Raw genomic sequence first — 14,319 nt, forward strand, 5'->3', positions numbered from 1 at the left:
CTATCATATATCTTAAAGGTTATGCAATCCTGAACAAGCTTCCTAGTCAGCTTGCCCCCCATCCCGCACAAATATAACCTAGGTCCACATAGTAACTATGATTATTAATTATTATATTATGTAAAGCATGCATAATCTTCAATTAATGGTGCAGGATCTAAGTTTATCCAACATTTATATGGTATATAATACAAAACAAATCTCCATATAATAATTTAACCCAATTCTTATTACCCAAAAGTGATAGTTAAAGTTACAAACTACACCTAGTTCAAAAATACACTGCATATGACCATTATTTTATGTTTCGTTGTAACAACTGCAGCATTTCATGGCCACACCTTAGTGAGCAGTCCACAGCCAAAGAGCTTCCATGTAAAATGCCTTTCACATTACAGAAATGCTGTAATAGCCTCTCACAATTTTGTAAAAAGAAAAGGAGGACTTGTGGCACCTTAGAGACTAACAAATTTATTTGAGCATAAGCTTTCGTGAAGTGACCTGTAGCTCATGAAAGCTTATGCTCAAAGAAATTTGTTAGTCTCTAAGGTGCCACAATTCCTCCTTTTCTTTTTGCGGATACAGACTAACATGGCTGCTTCTCTGAAACCTGTCACAATTTTGTGTCATTTCCATTCTACTTTGTTCTTTGAGCAACTGAGTAAAATGAAGGGATATGACAAACATTACTGATCAAGAATGAAAAAATAACCTATATTAATGGATAGAGGCAACAGGACACAAAATCCTCCAAGGAGCATCATAAGTCCACATGATTTCACTGACTTCCAGAATCTGGATTTAGATCTCCGCGTTAGCAGAAGGATATATAAAAATTCATGGAAGCTAAACAAATTAATTTTAGCTGCACATCTGAAGAGGCTCCAAAGCATAAATTATTCCTTAAAAATTCAATTGTAAGATCTTCCTTTTTACAGACAAACATATCCGAAATAACTTGTCTGGAGAAAATGCACATTTTTAGTTAGATCATGGTTCCTCCTAAAGATCCAACAAAACAAACATGAAGAGCTTGGGGATCTAACCTCCTCCACTCTTTGGAGCATGGTGGAATATTTTGTATAACATGCTTTAAAACAAACTGCATCCCATACTGCTTTAAAGAGTTAAATAATTTAGGACTGCCCGTTGGATTAAATTACAAAATAAGTGTAAGTTCATTGTATGTTGTATTTTATCCATTATAAGGCATGTAACTAATTTCAGAGAAAAAATTAAAAGGCATCAGCAAAAGAGGGAAAATAAATTCTGAGATATTTGGAAAGTGCTAGAGAGTTGATGAGATAAAGGAAAGCTGTTTCAAGTGGCGCAATCTGCAAAGGAAAAAGCACTTGCACGAAGGGTAGTAAGACTGCATGAAGGAACAGATTGTTAGACAAGTGGAGGGGACTGCTAGGGAAGTAGAGACACAGGTACAAGTAGGCAGAAGGACGTAGATGAAGGATTTTAATTTATGATTTTTTTTAAATGTTAAGCATGCAAGGTTCTCGGTTTTTTAAACTTACTACATTTTTGCAGCATAGATGCTGGAACTACGTATCCTGGGGGTGCTACTGCACCCCCTGGCTTGACGTTGTTTCCATCATATACAGGGTTTACAGTTTGGTTCAATGGTTCTCAGTACCCCAACTATACAAATTGTTCCAGCACCCCTGTTTTTCAGAGATCCTTAAAGGAAAAGAAGGTTTCGTGATTCAGGAACTGGAGTGAGACTCAAGAAGACCTGGGGTCAATTCCCAGCTCTGCAATATGTTTCTTATGTGACCTTGGGCAAATTACTTAGACTCCCCATGCCTTGACTCCTCATCTGTAAAATGGGGATAAAATAGTACATCCTTCCTCCCATCAATTGTCCGATTTGTCCATTTATATTGTTGTGTAGACTCTTTGGGGCAGGGACTGTGTCTTATGTGTTTCTACAGTACCTAGCACAACAGAACCCCAACCTTGGTCAGAACTTCTAGCTGCTACTAACACAAACTTCAATGGAACACAACAATCATGCTTCAAAAATATGTATTGTTACTTTTTGATTTTTCCTTGTTCTAATCTGATATGCTAATCAAATATTTAGCAGCTATACTCTCTGGCTAATAAATTCTGTACTAATACCAATTACACTTGGAAGTGCCCCATCTATTGTTCTATTTAAGGCAAGACTAAAGAATTATATGTTTGTTGTAGTTTTGTCTAGGTTCTTAGTTGATTAGAACTTGTTGAGATTTATCAAATTTTGCTTAATCTTATTTATCAGCAAAAAATAAAAACAAAAGGAGAAAAATGTGCAATGCATCTTCTGTTTTCTGATAAGTATTGATACTGTTTTATTGAATTTAGATATATAGCAGCTTGCAACATTGATAAGGACACAAGATGCCCAAAGAAAATGCATCTTGGCTTTTCATCCCCCCCGGATACTGAACATAATGACAGAGAATAAAGTTAGTAATGATTTTTTGACCATAACATTCTTGAATAAATTATATGTAAAGGAACAATCATAATTTGTGAGTCCCCCTCTGTTCTCCTTTCTGAAAAAAAAAAAAAAAGTATATACATATGCATGGGGAGTAATAAATGCATCAAAGAAACACACGGCTTTGAAAAAGGCATATGCTGCCATATTCTTCTCCTGAATTGTGGGAATGGTAGCAATGCAGTAGAGGACAAGCCAAAAGGTGAGCAGACGGAGCATCCATAAGAACCAGAGCTCAAACATGACTGCCATCCATGAGACGGAGCATCCATGAGAACCAGAGCTCAAACTTGACTGCCATCCATGCTCTCTGCACCATCCGCCCAAACACAACACACACACACACACACCTTCTCCAACAGCACAGCTAAAAGTGGCTAAAATGCTGCACTGGCTTTCGTTTCCCACAACTTGCTGTGTGCTCCCAACTCCTCCATTAGCACTGGAAAGTCATAGCGGAGAAGAGTTTATATAGACACAGTTGCCAATACATTATGCACAGACCTCATCCTGGCCTTTTAGGCAGGGGTAAGTGTCACCTCAAGTATATGGCTCCCTCAACATGAACAGAACAGATCAAGGACAGAGTATACCCCTATACTACTTCTCGTAATGCAATCCAAAGTCTTCATTGACACATCAGTGCTAATTTACTTTTTTAATATCTCTAAACATGATTCTTTAGTTCCATTTGCAGCCTACATAGTAGTCCTAGGTAATCCTTCCTGTTATTTAGTTACTATGGTATAATAATCTCACCTACATATGATAAATATATTGGGAGAACAGAGAAGGACTCACAAATATATACCTTGGTCAAATATGATAAAATTTACTAATTTATTTTGACCTATTCTTTGTCCTATGCATTACAGCAAGGAAAGATCTCCTTCCCCAGCAATAATTTTATCAGAATCAGAAATGGGTTTGCAATTGTCTACAATATTTTGGATTATATTGTGCTGGAAGCAGATAAATGAGAGCATATATTCTGATATTGTACTTTAATATGCCTTTTTTCAAGTTATTATGCTTACTTTATAGATCTATGTATTTTTTCTATCATTTGAAGTTGGTCTTTCATGCTTTCTGTATTCATTTCAGAAAAACTAAGTCAAACCTCCTTCCTTTAAAACATCATGGATTATGAAATGCATGATTTATAAGTGATAAAACTATCAGATACATTTCCAGGGTTCACATTAAAATTAGTGGCCTACTGTAAAAAGTGAACAGTTCATTTGATGGGTTTCTCTTAAAGCTTTTAGGACATTAACTTTTCTGACTCCATGACAAGTATTTTCTAACACATTAAGCAAGCTAGTTCAACATTATTCTTATTGTTATGCCTCTGCTAATAAATTTAGAAGGTGGCATTTCAACTCAGAAATGGAAGAGTATTATTTTAAACAGAAATATAATTAAATTGTGTGCTCAAATGACCACCACGCCTTTAAAGGTTGGTTTGCACCGCAACAATTCAATATTTACTTTACTGCAACTGAAAGTAAAAAGTTCAACAACATGAATGGTTGCACTGTCCAAATTCCCCATCCCCATTATTAAAACCCACATTACTATAATGTTTAATATAAGACGACAAATCAGGATGTCCTAGGTAAAATTCCCCATTGATTTCAATGGGACATTGATCAGGTAAATGCTTGCACTATCAAACCCAACACAGCAAAAGGTTCATCTGAACATGAACAATTTGAGTACTGCTTATAAAGTTGATATCATGGCTCTAACCATTGTAATTCACACACTATCGTCTCATTCATCAGAAAAAGTTCTGTCACATTCTCTTTACTTTGGGCCACATTGTGACACCTTGGCTGATTCTAAACAGGGCGTTGCATCACAAGAAGCCCCATTACAGTCAATAAGACTCACCATGAGTAAAGCTATTATTACCTGATCCTTATTCTGTAAATCAGTGGTGTTCAACCTGTGGTACATGGACGCCCAGGGGTCCGCAGGCTATGTCTAAGATTTACAAAGTAGTCTGCACCTCCATTCAAAATTTTTTAGGGGGTCCACAAATGAAAAAAAGGTTGAAAACCATTGCTGTAAATGACAGAATTTGCAGTATGTTCTAAGTATATCTACTGGGTTCAATATGACTAAGAGTTCAACTCATAATGCAACAAAAATATAAAAAACACTGCAATGCACAGGAAATTAAAATGTACAAGTGTGCTGTTGATCGCAGGATTCACATTAGATTCAGAAGCCTTATTTTCACAAATCCAGTGAAATCACTGCTTTTTGCCAATTAGGTACTGGATAAAAAGAAGCCTGCAAGCAACTGGATGTTCACATATTTGATTTGGGTATTTTAGCACAGAGTGAGAACAGGACAAAAGACAGCAAAACTTTGTGAGCCTGAAACAAAAAATTGTGCATTTAAGTGATTCTCCCCCCCGACACTCTTCTACTGTCCAGTTAAGCCTTCCTTCGATTCACAAGCTTGAGGACTTCTGGTTTAGAAAAAAGGTAGCTTTTACACATCTGGGGGACTTTTCCAAGCTCATACAGCTTTAATATTTATTAAATGTTTATACAGTACCTGTAGTTGATATACTGCCTAAAACAAAACTGGAAACATACCAACCTGCACTAAGATACTGGAGGGCTTTTTTTTGACAGTTGGGGTTTTTTAGTACCTTGCCTCCCCTCTCCCCCCTCCCCTTTAAATTGTGACTCACCACCTGGAAGGAAGATCAGAAGCAGATGTCTTATTCACTGCAAGTACAATAACAATGTGCCAGTTTCTCTGTGGGCAGCTCTTTGTGTTTCACTTACCAAAAAAAAATTACTTTTCCTCTCACACAGTTTAATATACAGTATGTGAACGATCACAAAGAAATTTTGCCATGAGAACAGTGATATACAGTTATTGGATCTAGAAACCTGTATTTTCTTACAAATTACTCAGAAATCCACTGCTTTACAACAACACTAGCGATCCAAACCATAAATGTGTTCCCAGACATTGCTGCGTGCGTGCGTGTTTCAGTTAAAATTGTGTTGTATTATATCTGTATAGAAAAAAAAAGCTTCATGGCTTCTTGAGAATGTAGTAGAAGAACATATTACAGTATCTAAGATTTTCAACCATGCTTATCACAATGGTGACTAGCCACTTAATCTTAAAATTCCCTTAACTGATGCCTATAAAGTCTAAAGTCTTATTTATTTTATTTATTCCAGCTTTCCTTTCCCATTAGGAAGAGTTAATTTAGGAGTAGAAATGCAAATAAACAATCATATGACAATTTGTTTTCAGATACTGGCTTAGTATATTATTTTGGTATCTAGATATATCTAAAGTAATTCCATTAAATATACCATTGTATGATCAAAAATAGTAAACACATTTTTAAAAGGGACAGCTTTCCAGTAATATCCTTCTCCTAGAACAAATTAAAGGATTTATTACTGAAGTATTATTGGAAAGACTGGAAACTGTGTAATAAAAAGAAAGAGCTAGGTACACAAAACTATAATATAATTAACAAAAAGCTTGTGTTAAGACAATTTTATGAGGACCCTGTGGAATTTTTTTTGCAGAAGTGTCACTCTCAGCCACAGTCTCTTTTCATTAGCTTTATGAGCAGATATGGGAAACATTAAGCATTAGTGTGGATGTTTTGTGTGTTCTTAGATTCTAAACAAAAATCAAGCTAAAAGGAAAGATATAGAAAACATTATACTTACAGAGAAACCATATGCAGGAAAATGTTACTGACAAATTTACGTAGTGTACATCCACCACTTGTTCTAATCCATGGAATCTACAATTGGAGGTATTCAAACTGGAAACCCAAGTCAAGCAAATACAAGTAGCTATATGTAAATATTATACCTAAGTATTTTGGGCCTCCATAGACATATTGGTACAAATTCCACAAGAACAGAATGTACAAGTAAGTTATCCACTGCCCCAATAAAAAACAGTACCATAATCTTCACCTGTCTTTTATTTTTCTAGAAAAGCATACACACACATACCATAATTATGGCAGCATTATAATGGTGACCTTTCCAGCTAGCAAGCAGTTAACCTTGTGGTGGAGTTTGCGGTACTGCCCTATAATAAGTATCCTACTGGAAACATTTCTTAACGTGGAATTATCAACTATCCAATTCATAACTTATAACGGGGTACCAATGGGAATATAGATGTGCTATCCATAAAAAATTAAAAGTATCAGTTATCCATACCATTGATTACTTGTGTCAAAGGTGCCTCATTTACCAGTTAGGCACAATTTAAAAAAAAAAAAAAAAAAAAGCAAAAATCATCATAAAATTGTACTACTATACACACGTGATTTTTAATGTAGTTTTATTTTCATCTATGTCTTTCTGAAAGCCATCTTGTCAGCATATCAAAAGCGGTAAACTTTGAAAAACAAACCAACGGCAATAAGACAGAAAACATGGTCTGGTAGTTAAAGCACAGGAATGGGAGTTGGGACAGGGTTCTTTTTCAGGCTGTGTCACAAACTAGCTATGTGAGTTTGGACAGGTCGCTTAATCACTTTGTGCCTCAGTTTACCCACTCTTACAATGGGGAAAGTCATACTTACCTGTGTCACAGGGATGGTGTAAGGCTTAATTAAGCAAGCTTTGGGATGGAAAGTACTACAGAAGTGCACATTACCATATGCAAAGATATGCTTGTCTGTATCTAGTATTTCTAGGACTTCTTCAGAACCGCTCTCTTTCCGCTGGAATTTACACAATCCTTCGCACTTATTCCTTTTAATTTAATATATGTTTCATTCTTCAGGATGTAAAACAATGACCCGCTTGCTTGAGTTACTACCTGCACAGAACAAAACTTCACATCTCATAAATGAATGAGCAAAGGGACAAAAAGATTTTACAAGTTGATTGGTACTGCAGTCACATTACTTTTCAACTGACCAATCTTTAATAATAAATTCATTGAAAATTCATAGCATTCCCTTTAAATGATCATTTGAGTTTCAAATTCTCTTTACATCTAAATAAAGACATTGGGCTAAAAAGACTCCCATTGTCTTCAACAAGCTTTGTACCAAGCCATTATTTTGGGAGTACTCCCTATATGCCAGGTACTGCCAACCTTGCATACGCTATATAATTCCTTACTCTGCAACTAATCCACAGAAATCCATGGTGCTACTCATGGAGTAAGCTGCTACTCAATGTGAATCTGGATAGTCGAACCTGGAACATTATAAATGGCAGGCCAGATCATCAGCTGGTGCAAATCAACACAGCTCTACTAAAGTCAATGGAGCTACACCAATTTACAGCAGCTAAAGATTCGTCCCGGTATTTGGGACACTGATGCAACCTTTGGACAAGATCCCACATTCCTTCTATGTACTGGGAGCTTTGTGTGCACAAGGAATTCAAGATTAAAAAGGAACACTAATTCTAGAATCACTTTCTCAATAAGTGTACTCATAATTCTAAGCTAAAATACTTGATTAAACCATACGACCCTTTAACTGGGTGGAAACCAAGAACATATTGTAGTTTAAAACTTCTTATATCTTTTCAGGTTTTTTTTCGCTACCCCATATTAGTGTTTTATTAGGCCAACTGCTGCTTGCCTTACTCACGCAAGTAGTCCCAGTGAGGTCTTCGGGATAACCTGAATCCTTAGAGTGAGCACAATTTGGTGTCTCAATACTCTGCATGGATCAAGTTTCAAAGACACTTTTTTATACTATATTTGAGTTATTTCCTACAATGAGGATTGTGTTAATGTTCTCATTGATTTAATTCTGTTCTTTATATTGTCTATGTCATTTAGTTTCCTAGGGTCTGATCTCACAAACCCTTGCTCAAGTGAGCATCCCTTACTTGCATTCTTAACCCCAAGGGAATCAACAGGACTACACAGATTTAAGGACAAGCTTCATGAATGTTAGCAGGATTGGACCTTTCAAAAATTACTTAGACCAATATTTTGTAATATTGTAGGGACAGTAGCAGGGGAACAAAATTATTTTGTGTGTGACATCTTTAATCAAGGACTAGCCTCTTTATACGATGCTGGATATGTGGATTGCTGCAAATAGCCAGTGAATATTTTTCTGGCTAAGATTTATGAAACACTTCCCCGTAAAAAAAAGCATTTTAAAAGAGTATCTAAAGACATTTGCATAATGATATTCACTGTAATAAGTCTATAGGTATTTTCTTTTCCTCACATATATCACTCCAGGTTTAGAGTTGTTTGCTTTCTGAAAATATTACATGCTATGCGATATTCACTGAAACAACTTTTAAGTACTGAGAGACAGAAAAACTCAGAAACTTCTGCTTCTGATTGCTATCGCCATAAAATGTACAAATTTTAAACAACAGACGTAAGCACTAAATTCACAAGAAAACAGGTACATTTAAAAATATTTCTTAAAATAATGTTATTTCATCATTAAACATTTCACATGAAATGATCTGCATCAAAATGGCATAATTTTCGTTAGATAATATATCTGTATAATGTCAGAATATACAGATTAATCAACAGTTCCGTAAAGCAACAATTTCTATCCACCATTTATGTCTTCTACAACTTTTAAGGTACTTTTTTATTTTTAAACATTCTTTTTAGACACCCCCCCCAAAAAACGTTTATTTAAAACATCGAATGAATCAGCTTTTTCTTACAATTGAATTTTCATTTATCTTAGACCAATATAAATATATTGAAAGGATCTGAATATTATTCACCATATCTCATTGTCTGCTTTTACCTTTGCAATTTTCCTTTTTCAGTATCCATAACCAACCATTGCTCTGCTCTTCCATTATGCTTCCTTCATTGCAGAGTGAAAAGCTTCTTCATTAAATAGCATTAAAAATAGAACACACCCGAACTCCCAAGCAGAGCATGCTCTAACAGTGCTAATGCCACAGTTCTCAAGGTAACCATGCTCAGTTGGGAACTGAGAGGCAAAGTCAAGGTGAGATTAGTAATTTGCAAGCCTAACTGTGCACACAAACTTGCCTCGATCCATGATGAAGACTGTTAAAACAAAAATTAGTGTGCAGTTAAATTATGTGACTGAAAAGTTGAAGGCCAGCTTAACAATTTTTCCCTCTCCCATCCCCAACAACTTACTTTAATTGTTCGTACTTGGTTAAAATTTGCAGAGTCAATTTTGGAGGATTGTAAGAGAAATACATATTGATTCATACATCTAGTGAAGCGCAGTGGTCAGAAGCATCACAGCGGCAAATCAACCCACCTACTGTGTTGATATCTACTCATTTGGTTTCATTACTCAATATGTTTACAGGACTGTCATGTTACAGTAACACTGGGATTCATTTTTTAAAAAAGGCAATGTATACACCTGAGGAGCGGGGGGACAACAGACCCACTATAGAAACATGAACCAGAAATGTAGAGATATTCCAGGTGGTTGAAACAGTAAGTAAAATAAATAACAACAACAACAACAACAACAAAGTTGCACAAGAATGGGTGCACTGAATGAGTGCATGCCTTGTTTATAGATATAAACAATGCAGTTGAAACAATACACATTCAAATATGCAAAATTTTAATAAACAGTAGCAGCACGGTAACATTCACTATTTATGAACATGGTAAACAGCTAAAATTTTTAACAATAAACATATGGTTTCCAGACTATTATTTTCTTGCATGATCACAATCTTATAAAATAATGATGCTAACAAAGCACATGGTACATGTTTTGCCAAACAAAATGACTACCCAATAGGAACACTCAAGTATTAAACCGTCCCAAATGTTTTTCTTCTAGCAAAGATAATGCAAAAATCATTCCAATTTTTTCATTAATTTTCACAAGTCAGTGGGTAAGTTTTTAAAGCTTTGATTACTAAAAGAGTTGTTAGAATTACTACGTCTTTCTGTATTTCTTATTAAAATACAGATTTTAAATTTCTCGATAAGGTTGAACTCAATTTCTGAAAAGCAGACTCAGGCTAATTATTTTAACTTACTAAAACTGGACAGAACTACTATTACCCAAACTGCCCTATCGTAAAACAATGCTCCTGGAAGCTCCTGCAGCACCTATTACCACTTTGATCATCTTTACGTTTGTATTTCCCCCCAGTTTTAATATAATCCTTAAATTATCTGCCATCTGTTATTTACTATGCAACGCAAATGAAACATTTATGGTCTGAATAATAACACTGCATATAGCATCCACTTCATATTTAGCTATCAGAAATGTGTCCGACCTCACCAGGAAAACTTTCTAAACATCTGTCCATATCTTTCCATGTGAACGCTACACAAGGTAGAAGAACACTACATACAACACCATCAATAAATAAATTAAAACAGTCTTCTTTAATAGCAAATTCATATTTTATTTTGTAAAAACCCAAATACTACAGTGCTCCTGTGCAATACTCAGCTACCAGTCTAGCAACTGCAGAACCAATTTCCCCTCTTCCACTAAAATGTGAATCTAATGCTGTTGTAAATATCACATCTTAAAGTAGGAGCCTTGAAGTCACCTTAGCTCATTGCATATTGCACGCAATAAACACAAACCTTTGTTCTATGCACAGCTCCTGTTTCTCTGCTCCTCAATCTCCAACATTTAAGCCACGCTGGCCACAAAAATTAAAAATTGGGGGGAGGGTGCGGATGATTGCAACAAAACGACAGAAAACACATGCGAGGGGTGGGGTGGGGGAGACAACATCATAACAACAAAGAACACACAGCACACGGATGGTCCACAGCTTTTTGGATTTACCTTGCCTGCAAACTGGATCTGCCCCCAGCTTCTGGGCGGTGTGGGGCTTTTTTGGCGTGTGTGTTTATGTTGCTGCAGCTGCGGTGCTGTTACAGTACAGTGGCGGTCTTCCTGAAAGACATGGTCTCTGCCTGCTGCTCCTCCTCCTCCTCCTCGCCCCCTTTGCTACTCGGGAGGAGACGCTACTTCTCTGGGCGCGTGGGTCTGTGTGACTCGCCCAGCTGGCTCCCGCTGCCTCTTGTCTCCCTCTCGCTGCTGTGCCGCTGTCTGTCCCTCCCTCTCCCTGCCCTTTATGTATCCCTCTGTCCGCCCTGCGCTAACCCCTCTCTCGCTGCCTGTCCTCTCGCTCGAGCCCCGACTCCGGCTCTGAGCGCTCGCTGGCTCGCGCGCCCGCCGTCTGCGCTGCCCGCCCGCGAGGCTCCCTCTCTTTCTCCCTCTCCCCGCCCACGCTGCGGCGCGCGGCGCCTGGGACCCGAGGCAGCGCGTTCTGCTCGCGCCGGCTCCGCTCCGCTCCCCGCGCGCTGCCCGGGCTCATGCTGCTGGCTCGAGCCCGGCCGCCGCAGCTGCCGGCGACTCCGCCGCGGCCGCTGCCATGGGGCCGGGTCGCCCCCTCCCTTCCTCACCCTCACGCAGCGGAGCGGGAGAGGCGCTGCCCGAGCTGCAGCGCGTGTAATGTGTGTGTGTGTTTCCTGCAGGTTGTGCCATCCATTCACGCTGCCCCCCCCCCCCCGCCCAGCCCCGAGCAAACAAAGCCCAGGAACACACTAATAAGGAAAAGGCTCATTAGTCTCGGGCAATTTCTTGGGCTTGGCTGACACCCCCCCCCCCACATCTCCTTTCCGCGCCCCTCCACCCCACTCCAACAAAAACAACAAAAAAAAAAGTGGCCCCTTGAGGCTGGAAGACAGTTTAGCACAGGTTTGGGGAGAGGAGGATTAATTACTAGTGGCGGTGGTGGTGCTCCGTGAAATTTGACAGCATCTGCACTGATCAGCGGAACTGGTGGAGGAAAAAGACACTGCAGCAGGTTGTTGGGTGGGAGCGGATAAGACCCCTGAAAAGGGGGCACACGAATGATCCCCTCTTTTCCTCCCTCCCCCCACTTCTGCAGGGCTGCAGCTAGTTTCTCATTTGATCATATTTCTTTCAGAGTTTTGCTGCACGCAATAAAGCAGGGAGAAACATGTCTAATAGATCACCCCTTTGACAATTGCAGCCCCGTTTGCCCAGTTGAATACATCCAGCCGATCATTCTGCTCCCCAGCAGAGGAAAGGGCATTTACCTCTTTGCTACGTGGTTATTAATATGCACCAAAATTATAGCTGCACTGTACAGTCCCAGCTGTAATGGCCATAGATCATTTAGAGCAGATCCAGCAATTCAACTGCTGGAAATGCATGTTCTGTGAATAATCGTGTATATAGTACAATGCCCCATATTACAATAACCTGAAAGGAGACAGAAGCCTCCGGTAGTAGCTGTAATTAGTAATCCTATATATGAAAAACAAACAGGAAATAAGCATACAGCATAAACAAATAAAATAGTATGAAATATGCTGTTCACTTTTGTCTAGAGCACTACAGATAATCTAACTTGCACACACAGAGATTGCTTTTCTAACAGATAGTTTTAAAATGAACTCTTAGTTCTGTACTTTAAAACAAAAACCTTTGTCACAAGATACAATTCTCCATGATCACAAATGTAAAAGAGAACTAATTAACAAGGCGAGTGAAGACAACTCCATAGGGGGGCGAAATATTTTCTTTATGAAGTATTATCCTGAAGCCCTTGAAATCTCTCTCCCTTGGAAGCTAACACCTGCTTTTAAAAGCAGACCGTACAAATATAACAAGCAATGCGCCACAACAGGGTGTACATTAGCCGACTGTTGGTGCATGCCTGAAGTGATCAGAGTCATTCAGCCAAGTGCACCAAAAGCTTATGGTACTAATGCACCTCCTGCTGTGGCTTATTCCTATTAATGTATGGCTCCTTCCACTTTAAATTTCATTATTTAACATATTCTTACACTACAAAATATAGCAAACAAAAATAGCTTAGAAAAGGTGATAAGCAATCCTTATCAGGGTGAATAGTTCTTCATGACAGTGCAAAGAAGTTTTTTCATGCTAGGGGTAGTAAGCTTTTAAGTTTTATATACAGGGCAGGTTCAGTTCTTTTGACTTTTCTTTTAATATGCTTGCTCTGCCTTACTATAGACCAAGTGTCTCTCAGAGCTAATATGACCTTGCATGTAAATATAGAGGGCCTGATTCTGCACAATGACACACCTCATGTATCCCATGGAGCAGGCCAGTTTCGCCACTTCAACTGGCCCACCTACTACTTAGCAAGCTATCCAGTGAAGCAGTGAGAACTCAAACCGCATTAGGATGTTGAAGGATCACTCATCCCCTAACCAGACACTGCAACATCTGCCTGCCTGCCTGCCTGCCAGAGAGGGTAGGGCAGGGGGAAGAAGCGAGAGAAAGCAAGCAAGCCTAGTTAGGTGGTGTTTCCAGACTCTGTTATTACATATAATGGACATGCAAAACAGCAGAAGAGCCACTTCATCTCCACAGATTATATGGGTGATTTCTGATGGGGGAGATGGAAGTCTAAGGATATTACATTTGGACTCTGTGTGTATATGGACATATAAGCTACAGACTTGGCATTCTTTGTTCCAACCAACCCTATGGGTTAATATCTGATGGTGGCAGTTTGCTGTCAGAGCTAACATACGTTGCATGTTCATTCTCTACCATTTGGTAAACATTATTTATCAAATGCTAGAGAAAAATACCAGCTCCAGCAATTTAAATAAAATACTCCAAAAAATATGAGTTGTACACAAAATCTGATATGCACATTAGCCCCTGTACTAGAAGCTCCAGACCTGGGAAAGGTGACTTGTTCCAAACACATCTGCCCCCGTCCTTAGAGGCCCCCTCAGACCTTTTTATAGTCAGGTATGTGTCTGACATTTTCAAAGACCTGAATCAATGTATCTTACTTCCCCCTTTAGGATCTTC

At 38.5% G+C, this 14,319-nt stretch overlaps 1 protein-coding gene across 6 annotated transcripts in view; it reads right to left on the reverse strand.

The window, feature by feature from the left end:
- Nucleotides 1-11,913, reverse strand: part of ARPP21 (cAMP regulated phosphoprotein 21) — a 173,389-nt gene extending 161,476 nt beyond the window's left edge. The window contains exon 1 of one of the 6 annotated variants that reach the window (XR_014710135.1): nucleotides 11,278-11,913. The gene's annotated coding sequence lies outside the window, so the exon portion shown is untranslated. Of the gene's footprint in view, nucleotides 1-9,264; nucleotides 9,361-11,069; nucleotides 11,165-11,277 lie in introns of those variants that run through there. The other 5 variants (XM_084618483.1, XM_084618485.1, XM_084618484.1 and 2 more) reach the window with 5 other exon arrangements.
- Nucleotides 11,914-14,319: the final 2,406 nt, after the last annotated feature.

Source organism: Lepidochelys olivacea, assembly GCF_965140295.1.
Source record: "Lepidochelys olivacea isolate rLepOli2 genome assembly, chromosome: 2".
Lineage (NCBI taxonomy): Eukaryota > Metazoa > Chordata > Testudines > Cheloniidae > Lepidochelys > Lepidochelys olivacea.